Consider the following 19,148-nt stretch of genomic DNA (forward strand, 5'->3'; position numbering starts at 1 on the left):
ATGGTGAGGAAAGATTTCAACCTGGCTAATTAGCAAGCAGTCAGATGTGACAGAAAAGTGAGTAAAATATATGCCAGCTCTCTGGAAAGGAGTTAAAAGAATGCACTGGGAACAAAATGGAAATAAGTCAGATAACGTGCTGGAGCCATAGGGAGAGAGTTTGCTCCGTTGCATGCCTTACGCTGTTTAAAAATAGGAGTATGTTTAACCGTGATTTGCATTAGGCTAAGAGTCCAAGCCTTAAATATATGTATTTAGCTATATAATTTTTAGTGTGATTTATTATAGGCAATATTGCCTTTAAGCCAATTTTAGAGTTTGAATTAAGATATGAAATCTTGCCTGACCAGGCGGCGGTGCAGTAGATAGAGCATCAATCTGTGACAATGAGGACCCAGGTTTGAAACCCTTAGATTGCTGGCTTGAGTGTGGGCTCACCAGCTTGACTGCAGGGTTGCCGGCTTGAGTGTGGGACCATGGACTTAACCCCAAGGTTGCTGGCTTGAGCAAAGAGTCACTGGCTCTGCTGGAACGCCCACTCCCGCGCCCGCCATCAAGGCACGTATGAGAAAGCAATCAATGAACAACTAAAGTGCCACAACTGTGACTTGATGCTTCTCATCTCTCTCCCTTCTTGTCTGTCTGTCCCTCTCTCTTGCACATGCTTTCTCTCTCTCTCTCTCTCTCTCTCTCTCACTAAAAAATAGAAAAGACTTTTTTTTTTTTTTAAAGTGAGAGGCAGGAAAGCAGAGAGACAAACTCCCACATGCTCCTGGACCAGGATCCACCCATCAAGGCCCTTATGGGAGGGGCATGCACTGCCTATCTGGGGCTGCTGCTTTGTTGCTTGGCAAACAAGCTATTTTAGCATCTGAGGAAAGGCCATGGAGCCATCCTCAGTGTCCAGGCCAACTAGCTCAAACCACTTGAGCCATGGCTGCGAGAGAGGAAGAGAGAGAGAGAGAGAGAAGGAGGAAGGGGAGGAGTAGAGAAGCAGATGGTTGCTTCTTCTTCGTGCTCTGACCGGGAATCGAACCCAGACTTCCACATGCTGGGCCCACGCTCTACTACCGAGCCAACAGGCCAGGGCCATAAAATTTTTAAAAAGCTATATCATGTCCCCCAAACTGCATTAGTCTAAATTTAAGCTCTGAAAGGATTATTTTATCTTTTAAATTTGCTTTGTAAAATACCCAACAAAACACATGTATTCATGTTGACACCTTTTGGAGTTAACAATGCTGTTGTATAAAAACTCTGCCCAAGAACACCACCCTTAAAAATGCATTGTGTGGCCCTGGCCGGTTGGCTCAGCGGTAGAGCGTCGGCCTAGCGTGCGGAGGACCCGGGTTCAATTCCCGGCCAGGGCACACAGGAGAAGCGCCCATTTGCTTCTCCACCCCTCCGCCGCGCTTTCCTCTCTGTCTCTCTCTTCCCCTCCCGCAGCCAAGGCTCCATCGGAGCAAAGATGGCCCGGGCGCTGGGGATGGCTCTGTGGCCTCTGCCCCAGGCGCTAGAGTGGCTCTGGTCGCAACATGGCGACGCCCAGGATGGGCAGAGCATCGCCCCCTGGTGGGCAGAGCGCCGCCCCATGGTGGACGTGCCGGGTGGATCCCGGTCGGGCGCATACTGGAGTCTGTCTGACTGTCTTTCCCTGTTTCCAGCTTCAGAAAAATGAAAAAAAAAAAAAAATGCATTGTGGTTGTGAAAATGATGACTTCATACTCTTATGTCTCAAACAGTTAACACTTGAACCGGAGCTGAGCTGCCCTCATACTCGGTTTTTGTCCCTTGGATTCTGGCTCTCATTTATATTTCCACCCTGGAACACTCCTTCAGTCATCTCACCTTTCAGCTTAATGAAATCCTATCTTTCAAGGGATATTAAATATTATCACCTACAGAAACTATTCTTCATTCCCTACACTTCATTCTTCCCAAACAGACTTGTTTTCCCCTAATTTATGGTTCCATAGGATCTAGTACAGTCATGTGCCACTTAATACATACAGGGATGCAATCTGAGAAATATACTGCTAGGCAATTTCATCATTGTGTGACTATCCCAAAGTTATTTACACAAACCTAACTAGTAGAGCCTTCTACACAGTGAGGCTATGTGAAATAGCCTCTTGCTCCTAGGCTACAAGCCTGTACAGCATGTTACTGTGTGAAACAACGCAAGATTAAATCAAGCCCAAGAGAAAATGATGTGATCAAGTGATGTGGAAAACACAATTAAGATGGATGAAGTTGATGCTAAAGTAATACAGCCTACTGTTTCATAGTAAACTTTTTAATATATGTATAAGGAGTCTACTCTAAAATGATAAAAAAGTAAAGTATAATAAATACATAAACTAGTGTGATGTCATTTTTATCATTATCAGGCATTACACCCCGGACCTAATTCCCTATGCTGTGCTTCTACATGACTGGCAGCGCAGTAGGTGTGCTCCCATCTGCGTCACCTCAGGCACAGGCGTGATGTGCTATGCCACGGTGTTACGATGGTTTCAATACCACTGGGCGATAGGAACTTTTCAGCTGCATTGTAATCTTATGGGACAACCCTACGTCCAGTTGTTCACAGGTCATTATGCTGTGCATGACTGTTATAAAAATAGAAGTGAAAGATCAGTATGCATTCATCATTCTTCCAAATTGATTGTAAGCTGCTTGAGGGCAGGAGATGTTTTACTTACTTATCCTAGAATACCTAATGGCCATGTTGAGAAGTTAACATAAAGTCTTGCACATAGCTGACTCTTGATGTTTTTGGAAACCAAAGTATCTTCAAGGTAGAGAGTTTAATGTAGGGGGGAAAGGCCAACAAACAAACCCAACCCCTCCGCCAATTCTTCCAAACATTCTCCTTTTTTTGTTATTGAACTAGGCTTCCTATTTTTCCACATTCTCCACAATGTTTATATGAGCTTCCCCTTATAGCTGCAAATCTGTTTACCAGTTGTTCTCATTATGAGATTAGACATGTTACTTTGAATCTATTATTTATTCAGTATGTGTTGACTACCTACTGTTGCAGTGTCGAAATTTTATCAACATGAACTTCTTCAGTTTTCTAAAATGCCCATAAATAATCATATTTACTACCATCGTTTATACAGCGTTTTGCAGCCTACAAAACACCTTCACAGTCACCATTTCATTAAATTTTCCAAAATGGAAGAAATGAGTATTGTTATTATCCCAACTTTTCAGGCTATTCTTAGTTTCTCAACTAATTTCAATTAAGAATGCTTTTGTTTAGCCCTGGCCGGTTTGCTCAGTGGTAGAGCGTCGGCCTGGCGTGCGGGAGTCCTGGGTCCAATTCCCGGCCAGGGCACACAGGAGAAGCGCCCATCTGCTTCTCCACCCCTCCCCCTCTCCTTCCTCTCTGTCTCTCTCTTCCCCTCCTGCAGCCAAGGCTCCACTGGAGCAAAGTTGACCCGGGCGCTGAGGTTGGCTCTGTGGCCTCTGCCTCAGGTGCTAGAATGGCTCTGGTTGCAGCAGAGCGACGCCCCAGATGGGCAGAGTATCACCCCCTGGTGGGCATGCCGGTGGATCTCAATTGGGCGCATGCAGGAGTCTGTCTGACTGCCTCCCCGTTTCCAACTTCAAAAAAAAAAAAAAAAAAGAATGCTTTTGTTTAATCACATCAATGTATACAATTTAGGATCTCAAAGGGGCCTGGAAAATCCAGTCCCACCCCTACCTCTTACAGATGAGTTGAATGATATCTGCCCAGGTGAAGTGACTTCTCTATCACATATTCCTAAAAAATGGCAGAATCCAAACTGCAATAGAATCTCTCTCCTGAGTCCTAGCTTAGTGCTCTAGCCACTACCTACATCATCTCTAGGACAAAAGTGTGAGTACATTATCCTCATTTTTGAGAAAGGGGTACAAATACAGTGTGTCCGTAAAGTCATGGTGCACTTTTGACCGGTCACAGGAAAGCAACAAAAGACGATAGAAATATGAAATCTGCACCAAATAAAGGAAAACCCTCCCAGTTTCTGTAGGATGATGTGGCAGCATGTGCGCATGCGCAGATGATGATGTAACACCGAGTATACAGCGGAGCAGCCCATGGCCATGCCAGTCGAGATGTGGACGGTACAGAGGAAAGTTCAGTGTGTTCTGTGGCTCGCTAAATTCGAATCTGTGACCAAAGTGCAACATGAATATCGGCGTGTTTATAATGAAGCACCACCACATAGGAATAACATTACTCGGTGGGATAAGCAGTTGAAGGAAACCGGCAGTTTGGTGGAGAAACCCCGTTCTGGTAGGCCATCAGTCAGTGACGAGTCTGTAGAGCAGGGGTCCCCAAACTTTTTACATAGGGGGCCAGTTCACTGTCCCTCAGACCATTGGAGGGCTGGACTATAAAAAAGACTATGAACAAATCCCTATGCACACTGCACATATCTTATTTTAAAGTAAAAAAAAACCAAAATGGGAACAAATACAATATTTAAAATAAAGAACAAGTAAATTTAAATCAACAAACTGACCAGTATTTCAATGGGAACTATGCTCCTCTCACTGACCACCGATGAAAGAGGTGCCCCTTCCGAAAGTGCGGCGGGGACCAGATAAATGACCTCAGGGGGCCGTAGTTTGGGGACCCCTGCTGTAGAGGCTATACGGATAGCTAACTAAAGAGCCCTAAAAAATCTGTGTGTGAGCCCACATCAAACTGCACTGAAACTGGGAGGGTTTTCCTTTTATTTGTTGCAGATTTCACATTTCTATCGTCTTTTGTTGCTTTCCTGTGACCGGTCAAAAGCGCACCATGACTTTATGGACACACTGTATATGGTGACAGAAGAAGATTTGATGTTGGTTGGTGGGTACACAATGCAATATACAGATGATGTGTCATAGAACTGTATGCTTGAAGCCTATATAATCTTATTAACCAATGTCACCCCAATAGATTTAATTGAGAAATTCTACCTATTCATTTTTTGGAAAGTGTCATTTCTGACCCAGTTTTGTAAATCTCATTGTCATAGTCTTCTTTTGGGATTTGTAGTCTCTTTTTCTCCTTCTACCATCTGAAGTGGAACCTAGGCATACCTATACTGTGCACAACTTTTTCTACGCAATTCTCTCTCTTTCTCTCGATTTTCATCTGTCTAGCTTATTAACCCGTTTAAAAAAAAAATTCCTAGCTTCTTGGTCTTTAGTTCTTGGCTTCAATATTCAGTTAGTTACACAGTTTTATAGCATTTACCCAAAGGTCCGCTGAGAGACCTGGATGGTGTGACAGGTGGGTGCCATTGCCTGGTCCTCTTCCTTTGCTGAGCACTCCGAGTTTTAAACTGGAACGAATTATCAGAGGTACGTGGTTTAATTTCATTGTTTTCCAGATGAGGAAAATGAGCTCTGATGAAAAGAAATTTACCTAATGTTTATAACCTGGCTCCAGATTCTGCCTTCTAACCATGGTTTTTCTACTAGTTATGTTGCCTGTTGAATAGAAATAAAATCTCTGGACAAGGGCAAGGACATGGACTGGGTGCGGAGAAGGGACAGCAAGGAGTTTATGCTAATGAGGCCCCCAAACACGATAATGCCAAACTGGTTAAAAACATGAACAAGTCAAGGATTCTGCTTATAAACATTTACCTTAATTTCCACCTAAACCTGGAGAGGTCTTCTGAGGAGCCTAGCAAACTTTATCTTTCTATTCTGCTTTTTCAAATTACTAGAAGTATAATAAATTTTTTTAAGGAAGATGATCTTTGTATGGCAGTTTCCCAGTCCTTTATGCCATTTTGTCTTTAAATATAAGCCTTATTATTTTTTCATGGCACGTTAAACAGAAATACTGATAGTGCCTGGGCTGAAACTAGCTGAATTAAACATGTATGTAAACCCTTTATAATTTATTAACAAGATTTCAGCATAGCGACTGACTTTTGGTAAAAATTTGGTTGTGTGAGACAGAGTCTTTTGCGTTGATTTAGGATACCGAAATTCAGACTGAAACTTTCCAGACTTGAGAGTGTTCACATTTTCATAGCTTAATTGTAAATCATCTTTCATTTAGGAAATTTAAAGACAGGCCAAAGAACTAAATCTTTCCAGTCACCTTCCTAACTAGGAAAAGCCTTTAGATGAGCCGTGTGTGTGTGTGTGTGTGTGTGTGTGTGTGTTTCCAATGGATTAGAACAAACAGTTTGATAATGTTCACATAGAACAATACGATCTCAAGGAAAACAACTTTTTCCTCCAAGAGTTAAATGTAAAATGAGGTGTCATTATGGGGCATTTGGAAGACGTTTGAAAGCAGTCAAGCCCAAGCAGGCCAAACCGCTCAACTGTAATGGGCAGCAAATCAAAACCAGAGCGGTAGGCTTGTTGTTCCCCTATTTGTTTTGCTTCATTCTGCTTGATTATTTTGGCAAAGTTAAGCTGAAACAGCTATGCTCTGAAGTTCTGTAAATTTAAGCTTTTAATTAGGGAAAAAACTCTTTTGCAGCTCTTGCTGAGTGCTTATTTTGTGTTTGAATGCTTTATTCCCCACTTGAGTATGTTGTGAAGAGTTATGGTACTCTGCGTTGACTCTCCAGCCGTCACCACGGAAACCCTCCCCGGGTCCCTTCCGAGTTTTATCCCTTTGGATGTCGTGGCTCCACAGGTGCCTGATGCATTTGAGCGTCTCTGGGACCTTCTGTACATCTGCACTGTTGAAGGAAAACTGAACTCTGCTTAAAGTTCATGCTGATGAGTTTCCATTTTAGATTATTTTTAAATTAAAGGTATTTAATTGGCTCCACCTGTCAGTGGTAGATTATTCTTAGAAGAGTATTTCCTACTATACTTTTTCTCTAATATTTTCTCAAATGTTTAAACTGATTTGCACATGTTTTTATAGCTGTGGTTTTAAGTAAAAATGGAACACGAGAGAAAAACAGTTATCAAATGATGGTACAAGACTGGCTAAATGGTTTTTTTTTTTCTTTTTAAGAAAAAAATTTAAAGTCTTTAAATTGATATATTTCACTTGGATAAAAAAAATCTTTAAATATATAATACTCTCCTATACTAGGACTTTAAAAGGTTAGAGTCTGTCTTATAAAGAGTTCATTTAAACAATTTAAGGATCATGAGGAAAAATTGATCAGAATCAAATAGGTTAATTGTGTATGTAGAAACATAGGTAACTTTTAGTGTTTTTGATGCCATTGAATGAAGTCTCTGAATTGGCTTCCTTCTCAAATAGGAAATATATTGCTTATGATTTAGTAACCACAGTCAGAGGATACCCTTTGCTTTCAATTAGAATCGGATTTTCTTTTTACCTGGACTATGACATTTATGTACATTTTAGAAAAAGCAGCACCTATATGAAAATAAATCTTAAATGATTTGTGTCAAAAATCTTACAAATGTTTACAGAAAAACAAATCCCTATCCTCAGACAGTCTTATCACACATACTCTTGTGAAACAGGTGTCTAAACTGATTTGAGAGCTTTGGTTTTATTTTTGTCAGTGTTTAATTTCCTGCCATGCAGATGAACTTCTTGTTAAGGGATTAATGGGCTTAAGTGATCACCAGGCTTGTCTGGTGCTCATCTTCCATCTTTAGTTGAGTAATCACCTTTGGATTCTGGGTTCTGTCAATGAGTAAGTCCCTTACACAAGTTAAGTCGTATTTATCAAAGATGAAGTCTAAGATAAAAGTTACAATTTGGATTTAGAAAGACATTTTCTCATCCTAAATTGGAAATCGTTTTCTTAGTTGCTATAAGCATCTTTCCTCCTGCTTATGTTGACAGCACAATCCTGCACATGTCCTTCAGCTTAAGTGGGAAGTGCAGCACTGTTGCCAAGATTTAAACCCTCACGAGAGCTAAACTAGTTGAGATTGTGCCTTCTTACAGCAATGAGGTGACTACAAATTCAGAATTGTTTTCCAAGAAGCCAAATGTTCACAGTAAAGGCTTGAGGCTTATAGTACTGACACCAGTACTATGCTTTCCATATCTCACTTGTCCTTGACTTGACACACAACTTGAGGGATCTGAGGTGATTAATAGCTTACACTCTCTCTACAGGGTGGAGATCACCTCCCTGTAGGTACTATCATCCTATGTAACACTGTCTTAAGGAAGATTGCAAAGTAGTCTATGCTAATTATCCCTTCCCTTTGAGGTGCATGCCAGAATTATTACTTAGAGCCTTCTGGTAGGGAAACTGAAGCACTGTGTCTAGAGGACTTGTTCTAGGTCCCTCTGCTAGGTGGTGACAGAAGCAAGGTTTAGAGCAGGGGTCCCCAAACTACGGCCCCATGGGCTGCATGCGGCCCCCTGAGGCCATTTATCTGGCCCTTGCCGCACTTCCGGAAGGGGCACCTCTTTCATTGGTGGTCAGTGAGAGGAGCACATTGACCATCTCATTAGCCAAAAGCAGGCCCATAGTTCCCATTGAAATACTGGTCAGTTTGTTGATTTAAATTTACTTGTTCTTTATTTTAAATATTGTATTTGTTCCCGTTTTGTTTTTTTACTTTAAAATAAGATATGTGCAGTGTGCATAGTTTTTTTTATAGTCCGGCCCTCCAGTGGTCTCAGGGACGGTGAACTGGCCTCCTGTGTAAAAAGTTTGGGGACCTCTGGTTTAGAGACTTGCCCTACTGATTGCTAACCCACTATATCTTCAACCTGATTGCTGTTCCTTCTTCATTTTCAAAAGGGAGAGGAGCCATTAGCTTTCCCATTTCACCCCAAGCATTGAAAACAACAAAAAGATCTCCTGGCCATGTGAAAATGCATTTATGTACCAGCATGAATTTGTGTGGGAGCATATGGTTCTCTGCATATGGTTTGTGATATTCTTTTAACAAAGTATTTGTGGGAGGATGACTTCACTATGAGTCCTCAAAGGTGAGGCATGGGAGCTGTTGCACCTTTTTTGTCTGGAGTGCCTAAGCACACATGTTGCATGTTGTAAGTGTGGTTAAATGGTGCTAGTAATGGTGTGAGCCTCCTCTGCATTTGGGGCTTCAGTTTCTCTTATTTCCAACTTTCATAGGATCAACCCCTGTACCAAATAACGTGTTCACCTATGACGGTAAATGCTGACTAAACTCTTTGTAACTCTATTGAATTCTTTATGCAACATGGATTATGCCTTTGATACTCTATTGCACAACCAAACCCTCTAAAACCCAGTTTCTTTTGTCGGCATCAACCCTAATTTGACTGCCTTTCTTGTGTTAAAAACACACTCTGATAAAAGGAAGAGTTTGATTTGATTCACATTTGGCTTGAAAGCATGATGTTGATTAAGGACCCACCTTGGCATGTTTTGTAGCATGGATAACTCTCACATTGAAGAGGTTATTATTGTATTCTTTATAAAAGGAAAAAAAAAAGGAAGAGAAGGGAAACTTAGATACATTGAGCAGTAATTTTGTGCTAGTCTCTGTCATACATTTTTCATAAATACTGACTATTCAAGCCTCATAAAACCTGCAACATAAATATTATTTCCCCTCATTTTAACATAAGAGAAAATTGAGAGTCAGAGAGGTTAACTAGAACAATGAACTAATAAATAGCAGAGCCCAAATTCAAACCCTAGTGTTGTCTGATATTTATTAGCCAAACTACAGCTGGGAAGCCCTTGGGTCACTTAATTGCTATTAATGAATATCACAGAAATAATAGAACTAAGACTCCCATGGAGGGGAAGTCCACTATATATGAGCCATACCCATACATATGTTAATATAGTTGCAAAAGAAATCTTTCCCAACCCTATAGCTTGTAGCATTTAATAAAAGCTTCTCGCCACCAACAAAGCAAAACAAAACACCACCGTACTGTTTAAAAATCTTTTGAGATACCTGTATGGAAATCTGAGGGAAAATGTATGTCCTAGACTCAATTGCTTGGCAAAATCAAACATCTTTTGGATTCAGACTTTGTGAGGTAGTAGATTGTAGGAGAATCTGGTGCTTTTAGTCAACATATCAGCATCTAGGTGGATTATGTAAAGGAAAAATTAATATCTGGAAAAGGGAATATTTCTATTGACCATTTTGTATTTCTAAGCACTAACCATTTTAGACGGAACTCTACGGGTTGGATAGAAGAAACAGTCTCTTCCCTTTCTAAAGAGACCTAAGCATAGACTGGGAGAAATTAGATTTTAGATCACCTCTAACTCTTAGCATCAATGGGTTTGAATCACATAAACATTAAATTTGCTTTGTAATTGTTCTAAAAAAAAGTAGTAATCAAGCCCAACACAGCTTCAGAGACCAGAAGACAGCACTAGACAGCTGGGCACTTGGAGGTGAGAAAGTATTCCGGGAGGTAGAAGGAGACCTGCATTCTACCCTAGCAGCATTTCTTATGGGCTCCAGTGACACAGCTATCTGTGTGCCTCTGAAATAATTTCTGAACTTTGGGCAGGCTGCAGATTGCCCAGGCCTGGCTGATGTTTTGCTGAATGTTTCATCTTAATATTGAAGCTATTCATATTCTCAACAGTAGAGGTCCTCAGTACCCTAGTTCTTTAATTCAGAGGCTGAAAAATTATCCCATCCTTGAATTATTTGGAATTCATGGTACATGTAGACCTTAGTTATTTTATGGATATAATTATCTATTAATAAATCATTAATAAATGAAAAAAATTTAGTCCTTGTCTGATCTTGGCTTAACATTTTACAATCTTGTGTAAAGCCAAAGTAATGTGTCAAAAATGAGTTAACTCAACAGTGGGATATTTGAAAAAATATATATAAACCATTCTCTTGAAATATTGGAATAAAATGACCATGAGGAAATGTTTAAAAGAATACAGTGAAGTTTTTCCAGATAAAGGACAGCAAAAACTTTTGAAGAGGCTTGGGAGGCAGTTCTGGTTTTCTAATAACAGCCATTCACTTACATTGTTTATTGTGTTTAGAACTATGGATCTATGGGATAGAGTCAGTTTTGTTTTTTTTGTTTGTTTGTTTGTTTTTGTGTGTGTGGTTTTGTGGGAGTTTTTTTTGACAGAGACAGAGGGAGAGTCAGAGAGAGGGATAGATAGGGTCAGACAGACAGGAAGGGAGAGAGATGAGAAGCATCAATTCTTCATTGTGGCACCTTAGTTGTTCATTGATTGCTTTCTCATATGTGCCTTGACCATGGGCTACAGCAGACTGAGTAACCCCTTGCTCAAGTCAGTGATCTTGGGCTCAAGCTGGTGAGCTTTGCTCAAACTAGATGAACCCACACTCAAGCTGGCAACCTTGGGGTTTCGAGCCTGGGTTCTCCACGTCCCAGTCTGACACTCCATCCATTGTGCCACTGCCTGCTCAAGCTGGGTTTTTTTGTTGTTTATTTGAGTTTTGTTCCTGTAAACACCATTCACTAAGAACATTCCCACTTACCCTCTCTTTTCACCAGTGTCTGACATTGTCTCCTCTTAATTCCTTACTCTCCACAGCTAAGCAATCACAAATCCTATCAATTCTACCTCATATATATATAGAGAGCCTCAATAGAGCCATTTTTATCTCTTTAGACCCATGGCCCTAGTTTAGACCCTTAATTTAGCTATTGTAACTGTCTTCTAACTAATCTCTCAATTTCCAATCTTATCTCCTTCTAAACGTTCCCTACCTTTCTAAAATGCTATTTTACTGCTTAATACAGTGGTTTACCAGCATGACTTCATAAAGCCTCCCCCCCTTTTAGCATAGCCCGCAAGTTCTTTTAGAACCTTGTCTCTAACTCCCTCTTCAGCTTTACTGCTTCCTTTTCCCTTCACCACAGCCCTCAAGTCTATGTGCCAACCTACACTGACTACATCAACTGTTTCAGCCTTTCTGTTTTCCCATGCTGTTTTTCTCTCTAACATTACTATTAAATTTTCTGTCACCCCTTTGCCTGTCAAGCACCTAACTCTTCCTCTATGACCCAAGCCCAGTATCTTCTGCTTCTTAAAACCTTTCCTGCACCCCAGGCAGGCTTAGCTATCTACCCTCTTTGTGCTAATACTATATGCATATATATTTTTACTAACAAACTCCCGTGTTAGATTTGGTATTTCTCCTGCTACCCCAGGGCTCTGGGGCGAGAGGGAGCAATTTTGCCCATCAGGGGACATTTGACTATGTTTGGAGATATTTTTGATTGTCACACAAGGGAGTGATACTGGCATCTAGTGGGTAGAAGCCAGAGATGCTGCTAAACATCCTATAATGCCCAGGACAGCTTCCCACGACAAAGAATTATTCAGTCAAAAGTGTTCATAGTGCCAGAATGGAGACTCAGATATGGTGCCTACCTGCCTGTTCTGTGGGGGGGGGGGGGGGGGGGCTCAGCAAAGGAACAATGGCCTCTGCCAGCACTTCTGAGAAAACTGCCTCTCCACCTCTTGCTCCAAAGCCAGACAATTCACTTCCTCTCCATAGGCCCCTGGCACCTTCCAGCCATGGCCCCTGGCTGAGATCAGAGCCAGTGAGTCCGATTCCATGGACCAAACATGGAGAAAGAAGAACCCTGGGCCAGCCCCTTTCCATCCCACCACCCGGCCCAAGAAGAAAAGGACATCAATGATGTCTTTCTTTTCCAAGCTCTCTTAGAAACTGAGTTCCCAGATGCGGGAGCCACTGAAGAAGGTGTTTTTTATCTTGGCAGAAAGAGCCCGGGACCCCAGTACTGAAAAACATCACATGGCAGTGAGAGGCCTGGGAACCATGGCCTGTGAGAACCCCCACAGCGTGAGAAGGTCTAAGAAGATTGTCCTGGACCTGCTGGTTCATGGATTGTAGGAGCCCATGAGGTCTGATCATTCATGAGAGTTTCAAGACTCTGACCATCATCCTGGGCAAGATCCAAAAGGCTCCTTCTTCACAGACATCACTCTTCAGACCAGGACTCTACTAGATGATGAGAAGGACAGTCTGAGATAGTTGGCCTTTGTCTTATTTCAGCAATCGGCTGCCTTTGCTGGGCGGAAAAGGAAAATATTTTTCACCAGTCAAGTTAAGCAGACTCAAGATTCCCTCCCGATTTATTTACAGGATAGAAATCTCAGGTTTCGAGGCTGTTCTCCCTATCTGAGACGAAGGAACACAGCTTCCAGATGGAAGATCAAAGAAATTGATCTTCAGGCCCTGGCCGGTTGGCTCAGCGGTAGAGCGTCGGCCCGGGTGCAGGACTCCGGGTTCGATTCCCAGCCAGGGCACACAGGAGAGGCGCCCATTTGCTTCTCCACCCCTCCCCCTCTCCTTCCTCTCTGTCTCTCTCTTCCCCTCCGGCAGCGAGGCTCCATTGGAGCAAAGATGGCCCAGGCGCTGGGGATGGCTCTGTGGCCTCTGCCTCAGGCGCTAGAATGGCTAGACGCAACAGAGGGACGCCCCAGAGGGGCAAAGCATCTCCCCCTGGTGGGCATGCCGGGTGGATCCCAGTCCCGTGCATGCGGGAGTCTGACTGCCTCCCCGTTTCCAGCTTCGGAAAAATTAAAAAAAAAAAGAAAGAAAGAAAAGAAAAGAAATGGATCTTCAGCAGCTGAGCCCTGCCACCCAGAGCTCCTGCAGTAATACGCAAAGGAAGTTATGGAAACGCAGAGCTCAAGCAAATGCTTCTGCCTGAGCACTTTGCGGGAGGTTCCCTATTCCCCGTCTGCTACCTCTTCAGATGCTTCTGCTTGCCTTTTGTGATTGTGATAGAAAAGGCGATGTTGGGAGAGCAACTGACGGCAAAAATAATACTGCGGAATTGTATAATTAGGTCCAAGGTAAATCTAAGTTGCATTTATATATGTCGATCTCTTCCCATACAAATACGATGAGAAAGTACACACTTTTAAAAAAACATTTAAAGTCTATGTCAGTTTCGTGCTAATTTCTTAGCTTTTTCCTTAAGTTCAACACTGTCGTTGCTTATCTTGTATTTTAATTTTAATTTTAATTTATGATGCTTAGAAGAATAGCTATTACCATATTTTTAAATCTACTATTGATACTTTGCTACTTCCTACTGATACCTTTTCTTGCAAAAAACCTATTTAAAGGTGGTCAAGGTACCAAGAAGGTTTTTTGGAAGGGTTTCTTCAGCTTCTCATCTTCAACAGTCATTGTCTCTAAGATCATTCCAAATAAGAAATAATAAAGAGAAAAATATCTATACAGCATGTGTTGAAAAACATCATGTTATTATCCCAATAAATGAGATGGAGGCCAAATTCAAACCCAGATGGTCTGATTTTTGGAGCCAACATTCAACCACCATGCAATACTTCCTTAATTGATGGATAGCTTATATATATGTTATATATGTATTACAAAGTTTGATGAGAAACTATGCCAGATTACACGTGTGCATTTTTTCAACTTTGAGTCATCAGGACCTAGAGCAATGCCAGACAAAAATTAGGCATTCAATAAATACTGGTTCAATAAATGAAGAATTCTGTAAGATTCTCTGAAGGGAATCTCTCCAAAGGTAAACAAATATGATGTTTTAAGGAAATAGCCGAAGCCCAAATCAATCAAGATGTAAGGCGAAATTTATTTATTTATTTATTTATTTATTTTTATTTTTATTTTTTCTGAAGCTGGAAGGGGAGAGACAGTCAGACTCCCGCATGCACCCTACCGGGATCCACCTGGCACGCCCACCAGGGGCGAAGCTCTGCCCACCAGGGGGCGATGCTCTGCCCCTCCGGGGCGTCGCTCTGCCGCCACCAGAGCCACTCTAGCGCCTGGGGCAGAGGCCAAGGAGCCATCCCCAGTGCCCGGGCCATCTTTGCTCCAATGGAGCCTTGGCTGCGGGAGGGGAAGAGAGAGACAGAGAGGAAGGGGGGGTGGGTGGAGAAGCAAATGGGCTCTTCTCCTGTGTGCCCTGGCCGGGAATCGAACCCGGGTCCCCACACGCCAGGCCAATGCTCTACCGCTGAGCCCACCGGCCAGGGCCAGGTGAAATTTATTTTAAAATTTCCTTCATTTGGCCTTGGCCGATTGGCTCAGTGGTAGAGCATCTGCCCAGCGTGTGGAAGTCCTGAGTTTGATTCCCAGTCAGGGCACACAGGAGAAGCGCCCATCTGCTTCTCAACCCTTTCCCCTCTCCTTCCTCTTTGTCTCTCTCTTCCCCTCCTGCAGCCAAGGCTCCATGGGAGCAAAATTAGCCTGGGTACTGAGGACAGCTTCATGACCTCTGCCTCAGGAGCTAAAATGGCTCTGGTTGCAACAGAGCAATGGCCCAGATGGGCAGAGCATCACCCCCTAGTGGGCATGCCGGGTGGATCCTGGTTGGGCACATGCAGGAGTGTGTCTCTCTGCCTCCCTGCTTCTCACTTCAGAAAAATAAATAAATAAATAAATAAATAAATAAATAAATAAATAAATAAATTTCCCCTCATAATACATAGAGAGATTGAATTAAAATTGTGATCTGATCTTCCCCTCCTCCAAAATTTTAAAATGCAAGAAAACATATATTGAAAAGAAGGAAAAGTTAACCAGTTACACATTTGTAAGAATTTCTGAAAGAGAACACAAAGGATAAAAGGAAATAATCCAAGAACTAATAGAAGAAAGTTTTCTAGATCTAAAGGAAAATAGAGGCTTTCAGTTTGAAAGGGCCTGTATCAGAATACCAAGGGTAAAAAAAAAAAAGAAAAGCTCAGAATCCCAGGATAAGGTGAGGAAAAATAAATAATCTATCAAGGAATAGGTACCAGTTTGGCATTATATGTTTCATTACTAAGACTAGATGACAAAAGACAATGAAACCATATCTCAATATAATGAGGGAAAATTATTTTAAAGCTAAAACCTTATTCCCAGCTAAATTCACATTTAAGTGGGGGCAGGGGGCAAAATTAAGACATTCTCAGAGGTGGTACAACTTGGAAGCTTATCACCCAAAACCTTCTCTTTAGAGAATTACGAAACAACGTAACTCACCTCCTTCCCCCATGAAGGGAATTCAAAAGAATATAAGAGAGTTTTTTTGTTTTTTTTTAAATGATAAGCAAAGAAACAAACCTTAAGTAAGTCTAATGATGTTCGTGAATAATGAAAAATAATTAACAACTCCTGGAACTAAAATACCAGAGAATCGCAGCATGGGCAATAGAAGGGGAAAGATGAAAGCGGAGGGAGTGAATGATGCTTGTGGTTGGGGCAAGAGGTATGCGGATATACAGACTAATTGATAGGGAAAAAAGATAGAGAAACTAAATTTTTAGATCAATGTTAAATAATGTAAGAGTAATCATTAGAAAAATGTAATTTATAGTTTCCAAGACAATAGAAGAGGAAAGGAGAGCTAAATCAATCCAACAAAGACAATAAGGAAGAAAAAAGAAACAGCAAGAAATCATAGGAAAAAGAAAACAAAAAATAAGGTAGCAGGACTAAGTCTAAATATACCAGTAATCACAATGAATGTAAATAGGTTAAATTCTCCAATTTAAGGATAGACAATTCAGTTGGGCTTTTCCCAAAATTTTATATATGCTGTTTACAGGAAACAAGTGTAATATAAAATGTTAAAATTTAAAATAAATAAATGGAAATACATATCCCATGTAAATGCTAACAGAAAGAAAGCAGATATAACGATTCAGTTCAGACAAAAATATTATTTTTATTCTAAAAACTGAGAAGCAACCAAAAGGACAAAGAGGATTTTTATCAACTAAGAACATCATTTTGAAATTTACAGTATTAAGTAAGAATTGTTAGAAACAAGGAGAAATGGACAAATCCACTGAGTAGGAGATTCTAACAACCCTCTTTCAGAAATCAGATAATCAAGTGTACACACAAAAAGTAAAAAGATAGAGGAGGATTTAAATCACACAATCAAGCAAGCCTTTCTAAATGATACACACAGAATACTATGCCCAACAAAGACAAAATACACCTATTTTCAAACAGTCACAGAAGATTCCTAGAATTTAGCCATGTGGTAAACTACAATGGAAATTTTAAGAAATACTGGAATAACAAAAATCTTTTACTCCACAAATCTCTGACCACAATGTAGTAAAAATAGTGATTAGGAAATAATAGTTTAAGGAAAGCTCCAAGAATCTCTGTGCAAAGAAAAAAAATTAATGCTATTATATCATCAGATCACAGACTATTTAGAACTGGAAACCAATAAAGGTAAAATACCTAGTAGACACAAACAAAGTGAAATTTTAGAGCCTGAACTGCATTTATTAGAAAATAAGAAAGATTCAAAATGAATTAATTAGACCTTCAACCAGAACCGAGGGGAGGAAACCAATAAAATAAGCCCTAAAAGAAGGAAGTGATCATAATAAAAACAGAAATTAATGTGATGATCAAATTAAGATTGAATCAATAAGACAAAAAATGGAAGATTTTTTTAAAAGATTAATAAAATATACAAAGCTTTGGCAAATCTAATCCAGAAAAAAAAAGTCCAAATAAACACCTTAGAAAAGATTTAAAATTGTACTTACATACCAAACATTGAAAATCTAAATGAAATGGAAGGCTTTCTAGAAAAGTTGACCTTAGCAAGATCTATTCCTCAAGATAAATAATTGAATATATCAAAAATAGAAGAAATTTTAAAAGTGGGAAGAAATCCTCTAAGAAAGCATAAATCCTAGTTTTTTTAACAGATGTGAATTCTACAGAGCCTTAAACATCACTGGTTCTTTTGATAGATAAAATGCTCTGGAACGTGGGGGATGGGCTACGCCTTCCTAACTCAGCTCCTAGGCTAAAACCAAAACTAGACAGGGGCAGCATACATTTAGATATAGGCAAATGTCATTTATTGAAGTAAAAAAAATTCAACAATATATTAAAAAATCAAATCCAGTGATGTATTAAAAAACAAGTGCATTATGTCCAATTAGGATTTATCTCAGGAATGCAAATATAATTTGATATGCTATAAATTATCAGATTAACAGAGAAAAAGGAGGTAATCTCAACAGTTCCGACATTTAATGTAACTCAGCACCATTCCTCATTAGACAAAAAAATAGCAATTTTTAGTAAATTAAAAATAGAAGTAAATTTCTCAACAGCTCTAAAACTAATAAGAGAATTTAATTTAGCAAAATAACTAACTAAAGATCAAGATAGACAATCAATAGATTATATTCCAGCAATTATATGAAATAAATTCTTAAGAATAAAACGGACAAGAAATGTGTATGACCTATATAATGTAAACTACTGAACTTCAATGAAAGTCATAAAAACAAAAAAGAATCAATGAAGGTAAGTACTATGTTCTTGGATTGGCAGGCTCAACATTTGTAAAGATGCCAGTTATCCTTAAATTGCCCATAAGTTTAATGCAATCCCAGTCAAAATTCCAGTATTAACCTTCTCACCAATCTATCACTTCAGTTGCTTGGTGTTTATCCTGGGTTAATACTTGTACCTGTATATGTTGAACTATGTTTGAGGATGTTTATTGAAGCATTGTTTACAATAGCAAAAAACAAAGAGAAATATATATATTTCTGGAGCTAAGTAGACTTTGGTTTTGTGGATTCATGAAATGCAACCTCATTTTTAAACAAAATGAAAAAAATATATATATATATAAAGATATATATAAGATAAAATATGTAGAAAAATGATCACGAAGAATACACCAAACTAATAGTAGTTAGATCTTGGAAAGTGAGTAGAATTGGGGATAATAAAAAGAAAAAACTTTTAATATTTATGTTATCTACTTAATTTTTTAAAATTTTGTGAGAAAATATTTCTTGTATAATTTAAAATTTACATAAATATTTGTAATGATACCCTTATAAAAGCAATCATGTTTATTATAGAAAGTTTAGAAAATTCAGAGAAGGAAAATAAACAAATTTAGCTTATAACCCCCCAAAAACACTGTTAATATTTTTACCTATAATCTGCCAATTTTTTAATTCACATATATGCATTTTAAAAACAAAAATGATTTTTTATATTGTGATCATCTGCTCTAACATAAAAATATTGTGTATACTATCCCTTTTAAAAAGACTTCTTCATTTGTTCCGTAAATATTAGGGATACAATGGTGAGTAAAAGTATAATGTATTTAATAAATCTTTTGTTGTACTTTAAAACTTTTCCCAATATTTCTCAGTATTGAAACACGTACCTCAATAACAAAAGCTTATGAT

General features: G+C 39.7%; 1 pseudogene; it reads left to right on the top strand.

Moving 5' to 3' along the window:
• Positions 1-12,355: 12,355 nt before the first annotated feature.
• On the top strand, positions 12,356-13,130 carry LOC136322636 (protein maestro pseudogene; annotated as a pseudogene).
• Positions 13,131-19,148: the final 6,018 nt, after the last annotated feature.

The sequence above is a fragment of the Saccopteryx bilineata genome, chromosome 2 (assembly GCF_036850765.1).
Source record: "Saccopteryx bilineata isolate mSacBil1 chromosome 2, mSacBil1_pri_phased_curated, whole genome shotgun sequence".
In the NCBI taxonomy this organism is placed as follows: domain Eukaryota; kingdom Metazoa; phylum Chordata; class Mammalia; order Chiroptera; family Emballonuridae; genus Saccopteryx; species Saccopteryx bilineata.